This window comes from Harpia harpyja, chromosome Z, assembly GCF_026419915.1.
Source record: "Harpia harpyja isolate bHarHar1 chromosome Z, bHarHar1 primary haplotype, whole genome shotgun sequence".
NCBI lineage: Eukaryota > Metazoa > Chordata > Aves > Accipitriformes > Accipitridae > Harpia > Harpia harpyja.
The window spans coordinates 23,287,266-23,299,342 of record NC_068969.1 but is presented as its reverse complement, the minus strand read 5'-3'; the positions used below and the strand labels follow the sequence as shown (position 1 = coordinate 23,299,342).

The window sequence follows — 12,077 nt, the reverse complement described above, 5'->3', positions numbered from 1 at the left end:
GTGCCGGCCAGGTAGCCATAAGTGGTTATTTTCACTCCCAGCCAAGTTAAGCCTAGTTCTGTACAGTAAAGCCAATAGCAGGAGATTAGAAATCCCCCGACTTCAAAGAACAGCAGAATGAGAAAGCAAACATCGGCATGCTTTTTAAAAGGAAAGGTGATCGGGGTGATACAGATTTACAAGCTCTAGACATCATTTACATAATAAATTCCACAGCTTCTCTAAACATCTGTCCTCCAGAGGGACACCGCTGAGGATCCCAATGTTTGTATCATTCACAAATTGTGTAGCTCCAGCTCTCCAGGTAGTTCAGCGGTGACTTCTGCAGTGTGAGGCCAAGGCAGGAGGGACATGAGCTGAGCAAATGAAGATGTAGCTGAAAAAAAATCGCGAGTCGTCTGCAAGATGCCCAGGGAATAAGAATATTTTCCATTCTCCTGAAGTACAATCTTTTTCTTCAGGATTTCTTCTGACATTGCAGAAAAACTTTCATGATTCAAATTAAGAGATATTAATGGATATTAAATAGGATTTGTTGGTTGTCAACAGTTGGAAAACACCTACCGTTTTGCACTTGGCTGCAGTGGTTCTCAAAATATTTTACAAATACAAAGGACCTAAGCCACTGCCTGAAGAGTGGAAACAGAGTCAGGGCTCTCTGCCATGCTTCATTAGCTTGCTGTGCTTCATTAATTCTGCAGCATTTTTCAGGGCACCAGGATCAGGCTGAGGATGACTTTCCTCCCTAGTGAGAGCAGAAGTGCAAAGTAACCCTGGCAAAGCTAGAAACTTTCTGCCTCCAGACACTCACAGGCTCCATGGCTGTTGGGGACCCGCAGCCCCAGCCACACAGCCTCCATAAACCCGAAGGTGTCACCCAATGCAGGCGAAAGGCTGCTTTTCCCCACCCCAGCACCGCGCTGGGAGAGGAAGGACCAGCACAGGCTGGGCTCCATTCCCCCCATCGCCCCTGGCCAAGCTACCTGGTTACGGACATCCCAGCTCCGAGGGGAGCAGGGGAAGCAGGTTAAGTAGTTTTATGGAGGGTGAATAATGAATAGAGACAGGCCAAGCCGCTCAGACGGTGCAGAAGAGCACACAAGGAAGCAATACGATTAGTACCTGGGCCTTTTGGCATTGTTTGGCATTGCTCCTATTTGCAAAGAGCAGCAAATACAGCACCGGGTATGACCCAGTACCCCCAGAAGCTAACAGGCCTTTTCCTTTTTTCAGAGAAATGCTACAGCTTAGCTAGCCTAGTCCCTGGCTAACAAAAGTCACATATAGGAACTGCTTTTAAACACGGGCAGGCCGTGATGTAATGTATGCAGCTGGCAAACAGCCTTTCTACTCCTGGACGAAGAGAGCAGCGGTGTGTGCAGCCGATGAATTTGGGGCAGCCAAGCGCTGCGCGCACCGCCCTCCCCAGCCACCCCTGCAGCAGCACGGATCCGCTCTCCCCTCTAGTGCCTCAAGACCACAGTTCGCCCCAAACACGCGAGAATAACACATTTAATAGCTGAGACCAACCATATTTCGAGGTAGAATCAGCCCGTTGCGGAGGTGTGGTTCCAGCATGGTTTGCCTCCACGTGCCTTTGCAGGCTTTCCTCTGGTTTGCACTCCTGCATTGCCACCATTAATGAGGTAAATGCAGCCATAATACTTGCACATCACAAGTGTGGATTTTAGCATGGACATACGTAAGAGGACAGATAAAACATGCAAGAAACATATTGGTGTATCCCAGTACAGTCATCACTAATCATCATTATCAACACAGGTCTCATCTGAAAAGACGCGGAGTCCCTGAGCTCGCACTGGAGTGCAGGGCACTAATCAGCTTTCTGCAGGGGGCAAAATAACGGGTTGTTGTTTATATTTCATTCCTCGTCTGAGGACCTGGCAGCCCTTAATATTCTTTATTAATTGTTTCTTACACAATTGCACAGGAGAATAATATCTCCAGAAGTCCCTTTCTGACTGTGGTTTGCACTTCTGTACATTCAAAATTTCACGGAAGGTTGGAGCTATGCTAAGGCACTCAGATTAGAAGAGCCAGCTAAGAGCTGGTCTGCGTGGTCAGTTGCTTCTGCATGTCCATCATTATTTCAGAGATAAAAGCTTCCTGAGGTATATGTCATAGCTCACTGCAAACAGATGTGGAACAGGCAACAGCACATCTTATACAGCAGTCATGTTTTCCATGAAATGATAAGTGAATATTTTACTCCTGGGAGCAAATCCAATTTGCTAATTCACCCACTGGAACAAAATAGTGCGAGAGCACTTTTATAACTGAAAACAACATGATGCCCCCTCTCCCTGTATTGCAAAGATATCACCAACACTTTACATGGGCTGCAAATTCTGTGCAGAGGAAGTCTCTTCTCATCTGTAGCGTGTTTTCAGGCAACAGACTTGTGATTTACTATCAGCTGCTTCCAGAGCCAGCAAATGGGGATGCTGTGTCTGTTCTCTCAAGCCTGGTGAAGTCGCAGAGTATTTCAGGTTCTCATATGTCTGTGTTTGAACACCATGAATATTTTGCCCAGTAAAATCCTGCTGTAATGTGTAGAATAACAAAAACTGTGTAATGATAAAATTTGTTACATCATGTTAATAGTATGTTCTTGGCATTCACCTCAAATTATGGGACTCTCCAAAATGCCTTTCACAATGTTCAGAAAGACAGCACTGAGCACTAACCTGGGTACATAATTCTGTTGACTGTTCCACACGGGGTTTCTCAGGCTGTTAGATTTCGACTCTGCTTCCCATTTCCACCGTCAGCTGTCTGCATAAGCACCCTGGGAATCTTTGCACTCATTAGTGCGGCAGTGCAGAACACTCACAGCAATGCAATTACTGATGCCATGGCTTGCAGGATATTTCTGGCATCTGAGGAGGACCAGTCTGCAGATGGCCGTATCAGAAGAAGAGAGCACATAAAAACGGGATCAGATCATCACTTTCTGTGTCTAAACATTTGCTGGAAATTCTCTGTGGGTTGGAGGTTGCACAACACAAGAGGAGAATCACTGGATTCACCCAGTGATACAATACATCATTCCAAATGTATTTTTAATAGGTACACTCTTTGGCATTTATTTAAATTACAAATTACCTAAATTACCAAAGTTCTGTAATAATATGAAATTACATATTGCTGTGTCCTCAGATGAAACATAAAAGTTCATAATGTTTGGATAATGAAAGAAAAAATACTGTTACTGCTACGAAGGAGAAAAGCTTCAGATTTTTCCATGCCTGTTCAAGAAAACATTGACATCACAAAAGGTAATAGGGTGTATTTGATCTGTATTGTACAGTGCCAAATCAGTGCTGACCAGGAAGAGAGGGGTGTAGGGGCGTGTGTGAGCTATGTTTGTCGTTGGGATCCTGCGACCCAATGCTACATGCCGCGTTTGGGACACCTGCAAAGGGTTCTCCTTCTCCATCGCTGCCAGAAGAAAATTTTCCAAAGCACACTGCATTATTTTTCTAAGCCATTGCATTAAGAAAAGGGGGGACAAATCTACTCATCAGACTAGTGTCAAACAGGTGTGAAAAAGCAACTAGAATGAGATTGGTATGAAACCGCTGGGACCGCACACTAGGGCACAATAGTCTGGCATCAGCTATGCCGGCCACATCAGGAGGATCCACACCACCCTGCCTGGCCCTTTATCTGCCTGGCAGCCCCCCTGACCTTGGGAGAGCTGTACTAATTGCTTTCTCTCTGCAGGGCGTTACAGAGGAGCAATGGTAAATGCTGCACGCAGAGAAAAAAAAACCCTTTCTATCCTTCTCGGCTGCACGGCGTGCTGTGGAGCGTTCGTGGAAGGTGCCTGCCATCAAATGCCACTACTCTGCAGCACTGAAATTAGAAATTTCCCAGCTCCCCAGTGGCAGGGAAGGCGGCTGTGCATGTGCTCTTCCACCCCAAAACATGGCTTTCCTTTGTATCCATAAAAAGCCAACTTACACTCCTTCCAATTAAGCTGTGATATGAACTGCACTTTGAAAGTTCTTAATCCATTTTATGGTTCATTAACTCAGAAAATTTCATACCCATGGTTAGCCGTATCAAAGAGGATGGAATGCCTGGCACCAATTAGTTCTAATAATGAGCTAAATTGTGCACAGATTTCTGAGTCTCTCATTAGTATGAGAAAATAGGACAGCTCCTCTCAAAATATCTTACCGGACGTTTCTTTAATTTGTCTTTGGCTAAAGACTACTCCCACTAGCTGATGCAGACAAAGAAACTAATTGATTTGATGAGTTGCAGAAGCCTGCTGTGTGGCACTTTCCCCTGCTGCTGAGCAAGGAACCATGGCAAAATAATAGTGTCGATATTGCTCCGAGATTTTGCATTTCTGCTAGTTCACATTTTGTACTTCAAGGAGGCAAATACACGTCCTGTTTGTGTCGTCAGTTCGCTCTGAGACTGATTTGCTTTCAAGAAGGATTGAGCCGGCCATTTGTAAAATGTCTTAGAAACCGCGGGTGCCTTCCAGGTCAGGCATCCTCCCTTGTCGAGGGAGGAAGAAGCTCTCTCAGCTGGGGAAGCTAAGGAGGACCTGTGCGCACAAACTGGCCCTCGCTGGGAGCCTGGCTCCGCAGCACTGGCAGGTGGGGGCTATTTCCAGCTCTGCATTTTCAAGTCCCGCTTAAAATATTAGCAAAAGAAACAAAGGCAGATGATAGCATGTATGAGATATGTGTCATCCTTATGTTACAAATGCTTAAAGGAAAGGATAAGGTTAGCGGTCACCTCTAAAGAGACGGACGTTAAAGTAACTGATGGTTCCTAAGTCTACCGCACAGCCTGTAACACTGTCTTCCCATAGTTTTACTCGGGGCTCGCTCTTTTGCAAGACTTTTTGGTACTGCTGCAGTATAAATACTCACTAAAGAACCTGAAGAAGTGAAGGAAGGATTTCACTGTGTCTTCCCCACAGCTTTCCTGAAAAAGAAACATGTCTATTGTGCTATTATTGCTTGAGCTAAACCAGAAATATTCCTTTGCCATTAAGAGGGAGATACGCCTTGAGAACTAAAACATAACTCTTATTTTCTTAGAGATGTTTGCATGCTGCTAGCATGCCTTTCAGTCCTGCCTCTTTTCTGCAGCCCAGGACAGCATAAAGTCTTCAAGGCACTGGGGAGGAGAGAGACAGAAGGGGAGGGAGGTGCCAGTGAGGGAAGCACAGCCCTACTTCCCCAGGGACCCTGGGGCTGCAGGCAGCGGCGTGACTCCTGATGTGAGCAGAAGTATCTGATTTCCCAGTGGCTTGCTTGTTTTTCTGAAAGACAGACTGGTATGTCAGAGGGGTGCTTGCTTGGACCCTAGGTTTTCCAAATCTCTAGGAGGACTGCCTATAGGTGAAAATCTGCAGGCTGTCGTGCCACTGAGATGACCTGGTGTCGGGTTTGTTGGGAGGCATTACCTTTCATGCACATCCTTTACCTTCTAGTAGTCTAGCAGACTGGAAACGTGGCAGCTACAAGGCTGGCGAGCTGTAAGATTTTCCGTCACTGACAGTGAAAATATAAATGATCCGAGTTGTTTTAGCATTTTGATTTGGTAGATGCTGGCAAACACTTTGCAGTGTGAGCTGCTACATGCAAGTGATGACCTTCAGGAATGCTGGCGTCTCCCCGTGGCGAAACAGCAGGAGCATGAATCAGCAGAAGGGAGTGGGGGAAAAAATGATGGTTAAAAAAGAGCCTGCTGTTAGCAGTAAGTTAAAAAAAAGTTTCCTCCTGGTCCTCCAGTCAGATTTATTAGCAGAGACCTTGGCACCTGCACAGACTCCTGCTCAAAAGACAGGCCCATGCTTGCAGATTTATTGCACAGTCAGGGCCTTCGCCAGCTCAGTCACCGCATTTCACCCTTTCTGTAATTTAGATTTTTAAATCCAAAAAGAAACAAAACCATTCTTCCAGTGTTAAGTCTAAGCACAAACAGTCTCCGAGTGAGCCTCTGAAAGAAGGGCATAGAGCCCTGAACCTCCAGCTCTGTGCAGACCTGTGTACTACCAAATTTAGAGGAAGCCAGCACCAAGGGGAAGCCCAAAGCAGCAACCTCGCAGAGGTTCTCGGTTAGGCTGAGCCATGAGCCACCCACCCAGGCACCGTGCCCACGGAGACATGGCGGCACCACGCAGATGGGGCCACGGTGGCAAGCCGCTGCTGCTGCCACAGTCACCCGCCCTGCTTGGGGCTACCACGAGCCCTGCGTCCCACCCCACCTGGGCTGGCAGAGAGGAAAAACGAGCTCCCACAGCGGTGCTCGGGGTAGGGGAGCCGCCTGCCCTCGCAGACCGGTGGGAGAGGGTGCCAGGCCCAGGGGAGCTGCCCTTACGCCAAAGTGCCTCCATACAGCCATGCCTAGAAATGAAACCCGCTCCCTGCCGCTGCTCGGTCCATCTCTCGCTGCTGCCTGTTTCCCCAGAGCGCCGGCTGCCTTCACCGCCAACACACCGCTCTGTGCCCAACGGCTGCCGGTGTCTGCCTTCCCGGCGTGGAGGACAAGAGGTGACCCACCGGGATGGGCCAGGGGAGGCATTTTGTCCAACTTCCGAAGTAGGGCTCCCTACCAGCTGCTTGGCAAGAAACCACAGACAGCTCTGCAGCACCCTTCCTGACAAATTTAGGTGCCTACGGTTCAGGTTTCCTTACGTATTTAAGTCCCACCAAGGTGTTTTGCACCTCAGTACCCATCAGCCACGGCCCCTTGGCCCCACCTGGGCTACGAAGCAGCTTTGAATCCAGCATCAAAGCACTGTCTTTGTCTGTGCAATTCTGCTTAGCTACACTTACTATATTCTGCCTGCTGTCAGAGCCCGCCACGTAGTCAGGACCTGCCTGACCCACGGTGTCACCCAGCGCGGTGTCCCAGACCCCTGAGCAGGTCCATCCCACGGGGACGCCCAGTGCCCAGCTCCTCTCCGTCCATCTCCCCTCTTGCTGACCAGCCGCGGTGCATATTTGCCAGCAGCCGGCATCGCTGCCCCTGCCCCACTCGCCCATTCCCGTGACGGGGAGCAGGATTATGCCTGGCACAAACAAGACATGGTCCCTATTTCCACAGAGGGCCTGATCGTCCCCGACAAGAGCCCTCTCGTCGCGGCCAGCAGCGGACGAACCCCCAGCTACAGATGAGGCTGGCTGCCCGCGACGTCCCCTGCGGACCCCAGGGGACCGGGGCTCATTTGCTTTCTTTACACATTTATTTTCTTTTTTTCTCACCTCAGTTTTCTCCCTGGTCGGCGGGTGTTCTTCTGCCTTTGCTTGGATGTTCCAGCAGAGGGGGATGCAACCTCACCAAAACTGTCCTCCTCGCCCAAAGCCTTCAAACATGCCCTCACCTTCATCCTCGCCCTCACCCAGGACTGGGCTCCCTGCGCAGCATGGCCCCCCTGGCCCGGCAGTGCTGGCACCCACAGCCCAGCACTTCCCGGGCACATGGGCACCGTGGGGTCCAGCAAATCTTCTTTTATTGCACATAATAAATCCAAAGCAAGGGTTTTGATCTACGGTAAGCTGTTAACGAGAGATGAATGGACACAAACAGTGACGTGATGTCCATGTGTCAGCCCCGACATCCACGCCGTGAACATCTTTGAGGTTTTTTTTCTCCAGTGTTGTCACAGACAAGGGGGGAGATAATCCTGGGAACCGGGTGTCACTGTGAAACGAGGGAAACAGAGGGATGTTTATTCCCAGCCACAGTGGCCATATAATGTACATCAGGCCAGAAGGACAAGACGATCTCATTGAATGCTTTTTAATCAGTGATATTCAAAGTCCTTCATAAAGCGTCGTACAGTCGGGGAAGCTGAGGCAGAGACGGGAGAAGCGACATGCCCAAAGGTAGTAGGCAGCCAGTCAGGCACAGATCCCAGGTGTTGGGAGCTGTAGTTTCACTTGCGGGCTGCAGACCAGATACTATGAAGTGATGAGCAAGGAGGTGTGAGTTTTTGCTCAGGTATCACTCACTGCTGTGGTCCTACAGCATCGGCGTGGAGAAGCTGCCCGCACTCTTGCCTTGCAGTGGGGGAGTGGCCGACATCTTCCCGGTGGAGGAAGAAGCAACACATCTACAGGTACAACACGACCAAGTCAGTTGAGTTGCACTGATTTACACCAGCCAAATGCTCGACTCATTGCCTCAGCACCTAGTCAGAGTCTGAAACTGAACAGGAGGAACTTTACGTGTATCGATGCTGAAACCATTTCTTGATCAGGTGCAGAGGAGCAGAAGGGAGCACCCAGCCCACTCTGCAGTCTCTCTTGCATTGGATTCTGTGTGATCTGGTTGTCTTTATTGTCCTTTGTCGTTGCCACTGGAAGTTATTTTCCCCATTGGCATTTCATGGAGCATGGTCATCTCAGGAAGCTGGGCACCTTGCACACCATCATGTCAGAGAGCTGCGCTCCAAGATTATTTCCTATCAAATGCTCCTTCTTCCAGCCATCCAGTTATTTTCTCTTTGGCTAAATCATCTGAAAATAGAAATAGTCTGCAGCCATCCTAGTTCTTCCTGCTCTATATGCACGAGCAGGAAAGGGAATTTAGGATTTTACTTTAATGCCATACACAAAAGCCTGCTGGAGAGCATCACTCTGATTAGGTCTTATTCTACAACCAAGAAAACAAAAAAGAATAAAAATAAGGGAGAGCCCAGCATGTGGCTTCTGTGCCTTGCTGCTTCAAGGCTCCTCAGAAAATATTCCTGGTTGCTCAGGGCCCTCATCAGTGGCATATTTGTGAATATCCCAATAATCGGTTGGTTTTTATCCGCTTTTAATAATGAGTAAAAGAAGGGCAGGAGCAATGTAATGGTTTGCTCACTAGCACATCAGAAAACTTTGACTCCATTTGGCAATAAAGCAGCCCAGTGCCTAACCTTGAGGCCTCCCCTTCGCTCGGTCGTTGCTATTGCAGGCAGGTAAACACCTCCAACGTCTCAACATGCAGTACAGGGCATAACACAGCCGTCACAGCTTCATAGCTGCAAACAATGCATCCCAGCTCATGGAAGCCTAAGATGGAAAAATTTGATTTAGATCTGGGAATTAAATTAGCAAAGGGATGAAAAAGAAGAAAAATACCTCACATCCAAGCACGCATCTTTGGCAGAATTCATCGCTGGAAAAAAATGTTAGGATGTAAATTTTGCAGATAGCTCTGATGCATGACGGACTGGACCGAACTCCGTGTTCTAAACTCCCTGAACTTTGAGGATTTGATGCAGATCCAGATTTAAAATTTCCATTGGGGCTTTTCTCACTAAATCCAGAAGGATCTAGTTTCTCTACAGAGGCTATACCAGATATTAATTTGCCCCTTCTCCCTCTGTGTACTGTCCATCCCCCTCTTTACCCTTCTGCAGTTTATGTGAGTCTTGACATAAGGCACTTACAAGCCAAGTGATGATCTTGGTTCTCCCTAGATGTGGGGCACTCTGGTTTCTGAAAAACTGGGCTACAGAATTTGGTGCGGGTATCTGCATATGGATTTTTAAAATAAACTTAATCCCAAATAAAGCTCATCCAAAGCTGTGGGCACTCAGAAATCATGTTTAAAAACACGGGAACATAGGAGAGACAGAATGCAAACGATGCATCCCTTCTTCCCATCCCGCTAGGCGAGCACCAGTCATGAGACTCACACAGCTTAAATCCTACTGTTACGCTTTCCTACCAGACAAATCCTACTTTATTAAAGTGCAAGGGAATTAGCCAAACCGCCTGTTTCCTTCACGCTATAGTATATATAAGCAACCTAATCCATACGCCAAAGCTCCCACCGCCCTTGAAACCCCTCAGCTGGGATTTCCCATCAGCAGCTCGCAGCCTCCCTCCTGTCAGCTCGCAATTACCTTTCCCTTCTGGGGCACGGGAAGGAGAAAAAAGTGTGGGCGCCTGCCAAAACGCATCCCTGCGGCTCTCCTTCCACGGCGTCTGGGTGACCCCACCTGAAGGAGAAATGCACAGCCTGGGTGCCGGGTCAAGGAGTTAGACACCAGACTAATTAGCGCTCGGCTTTGCTAGTTAAAAAGGCTCATTTGGCTGACCTGACCAAATTCTTCCCGTTGTTTCGGTCTACCCCATCGCTGCTGGGTCTGATCAGCTGCCCGGGGAGGAGGGGGATTCGGCTGATGAGATGGGGAGGGATCGCAGTCCCGCTGCCTGACCTGCCCTTCACCCCCGCCTGGCAGGGGCAGCCCAAAACTCTGATGAAAGAGAAAGGAAGTGCAAGTCAGTGTGAAGACGGCATTTCATTTACATGAGATAAGCGCCTTCGTGTAGCAACTAGAAATCAAGGATAATTGGCGTGGTTGGGAGACTGGTGTCTTTTGTTACACAAGGCGTAATGGGCCTCTTTGGAGGGATCAGAAACCAGCGTTCCTGCGAGGGAACACTGCAGCCTGGAACGGCGATGTGCTACGTCCTATTTCTCAGGAAGGAGGAAGGAAGGAAGGACACGTGAAAAGAAAAATAGCAGTAAATGATCCCGCTTCATCTTTTTTTTTCCTGTAACTCTTCTGGCCTTACAAACAGGAACTTCATTTTAAACTAAAAATAAAGCATGATGCCTATTTCACAGTTGCAGATGGGTGTTTCCAACTGCGCTGCTAGGTTTCAGCCCCTTTCTATATGCAGCCTGAGCAAGGCATGGTAGGAAAGTGCCTCGCTTTGCATTTGCTATATTTACATTTCATCAGTTATCAGGAGAACAGGATGTCCCAGGGGATCTGAAATAGGATACACCGCGCTCTTCATCTCCTGGTCAGTTCAGCCACGGGCCAGGTCCGTATGACTGATACTGTTTGCTTGTCTGCCCGTGGCTCCGGTACCGCCGGCGGTGCCCGGGCGGGTGTTATCCATCCCCAGCCCGGCTGGCACACCAGCCGAGCTGCTCTGGCATCCACAGCCTTCCTCCAGACCAAGTCTGACACGTGTGGCTGAGGCAGAGGAGAGCTGGCGGGGGGAGAGTGGAAAGCTCCTATTTCTCTTTCTGCCACACCTTTTTTTTTTTTTTTTGCAAGGGCAGAGGAGATTTATTCTGCCCTCCACAAAATCAAGTCTGTGTTTTCTCTCTACACTTTGCTTTTCATACTAAATCCCCAGCAGCCATCAGGAGCGTTTCAGTACGGGTTGATGGAGTGCAAGCAAGCCATTTCCCAGGCGGAGCAGTGCCAGGGCGTGAGCAGTACCCCCGGCACGGCTTCCCACAGGAGGTCTCGCGGGGGTGCAAAGTGCAGTCGGAGAGGGTGGGTGGGCAGATGGAGGGGGTCGATACCCAGTTCTCTGCTGGAGAGGTTACACCGGGCATTACAGATCCTGCAAGGCAAGGAGCCGTCTCCCTCGGAAGCACGTTGGACGCCCTGCCTTCCTTACCACCTTGGATTTAAATGTCTTTCTCACAGGTTGGGCGTAGCTGCCAAGTATTGTGCCTTCTGTACATCACTCCACCTTGATTTCAAACCACTTCAGCTTGTGTTTGGGAGTGGTTTCCAAGCATTCAGCTCACCCATATCTTATCCACACTGGTTTCCTTTATGAGCTGCACCCACTACAGGTCCAGAGCTTTAAATGCAAACCCAAACAAATATGTGGTAGTGCTTCCCATTCCCACTGGGCTGGCCTGGAGTGGGAGTGGAGTGAGTCAGGAGTACCATAAAGGAAAGTGAAATAGATCCACCCTGAGCAGATGATAGGATCAGGGCAGATTAGTAGCCTTGGATCAGATTCAAGGGTCAGCATAAATCTTTAATCTTTGCAAAGTCCTAGAGACTCCCTCCCCTACACTCTGTCTCACATGCATACACACCAGGCATGACTAAACAGCTCTCTGCGGGGATGGCAGACACTTCAGAAACTCCCGGCTGGTTTTGGTTTGCAAAATAAAACAATAAAGCTGCTCTCTGTTCTGTAAACGTGAGAACTTCCCTATGCAGGCAGATCGCAACTGATGCAAGCCCTGCTCTCGACATGCTGCCCGGGGACCGGTGCCACACTGCGGCCGCCGCTCCTGCCAGCAACCGGGGGCTTTTTGCC

At 49.0% G+C, this 12,077-nt stretch overlaps 1 long non-coding RNA gene across 1 annotated transcript; it reads right to left on the bottom strand.

Annotated features, from left to right (window-relative positions):
• Window positions 1-6,658: 6,658 nt before the first annotated feature.
• Window positions 6,659-10,266, bottom strand: LOC128137250 (uncharacterized). The gene is made up of 4 exons (XR_008233639.1): window positions 10,091-10,266; window positions 9,896-10,011; window positions 9,126-9,162; window positions 6,659-8,516 (listed from the first exon to the last, which is right to left on the bottom strand). It is a non-coding gene; the product is annotated as an uncharacterized LOC128137250 (long non-coding RNA).
• Window positions 10,267-12,077: the final 1,811 nt, after the last annotated feature.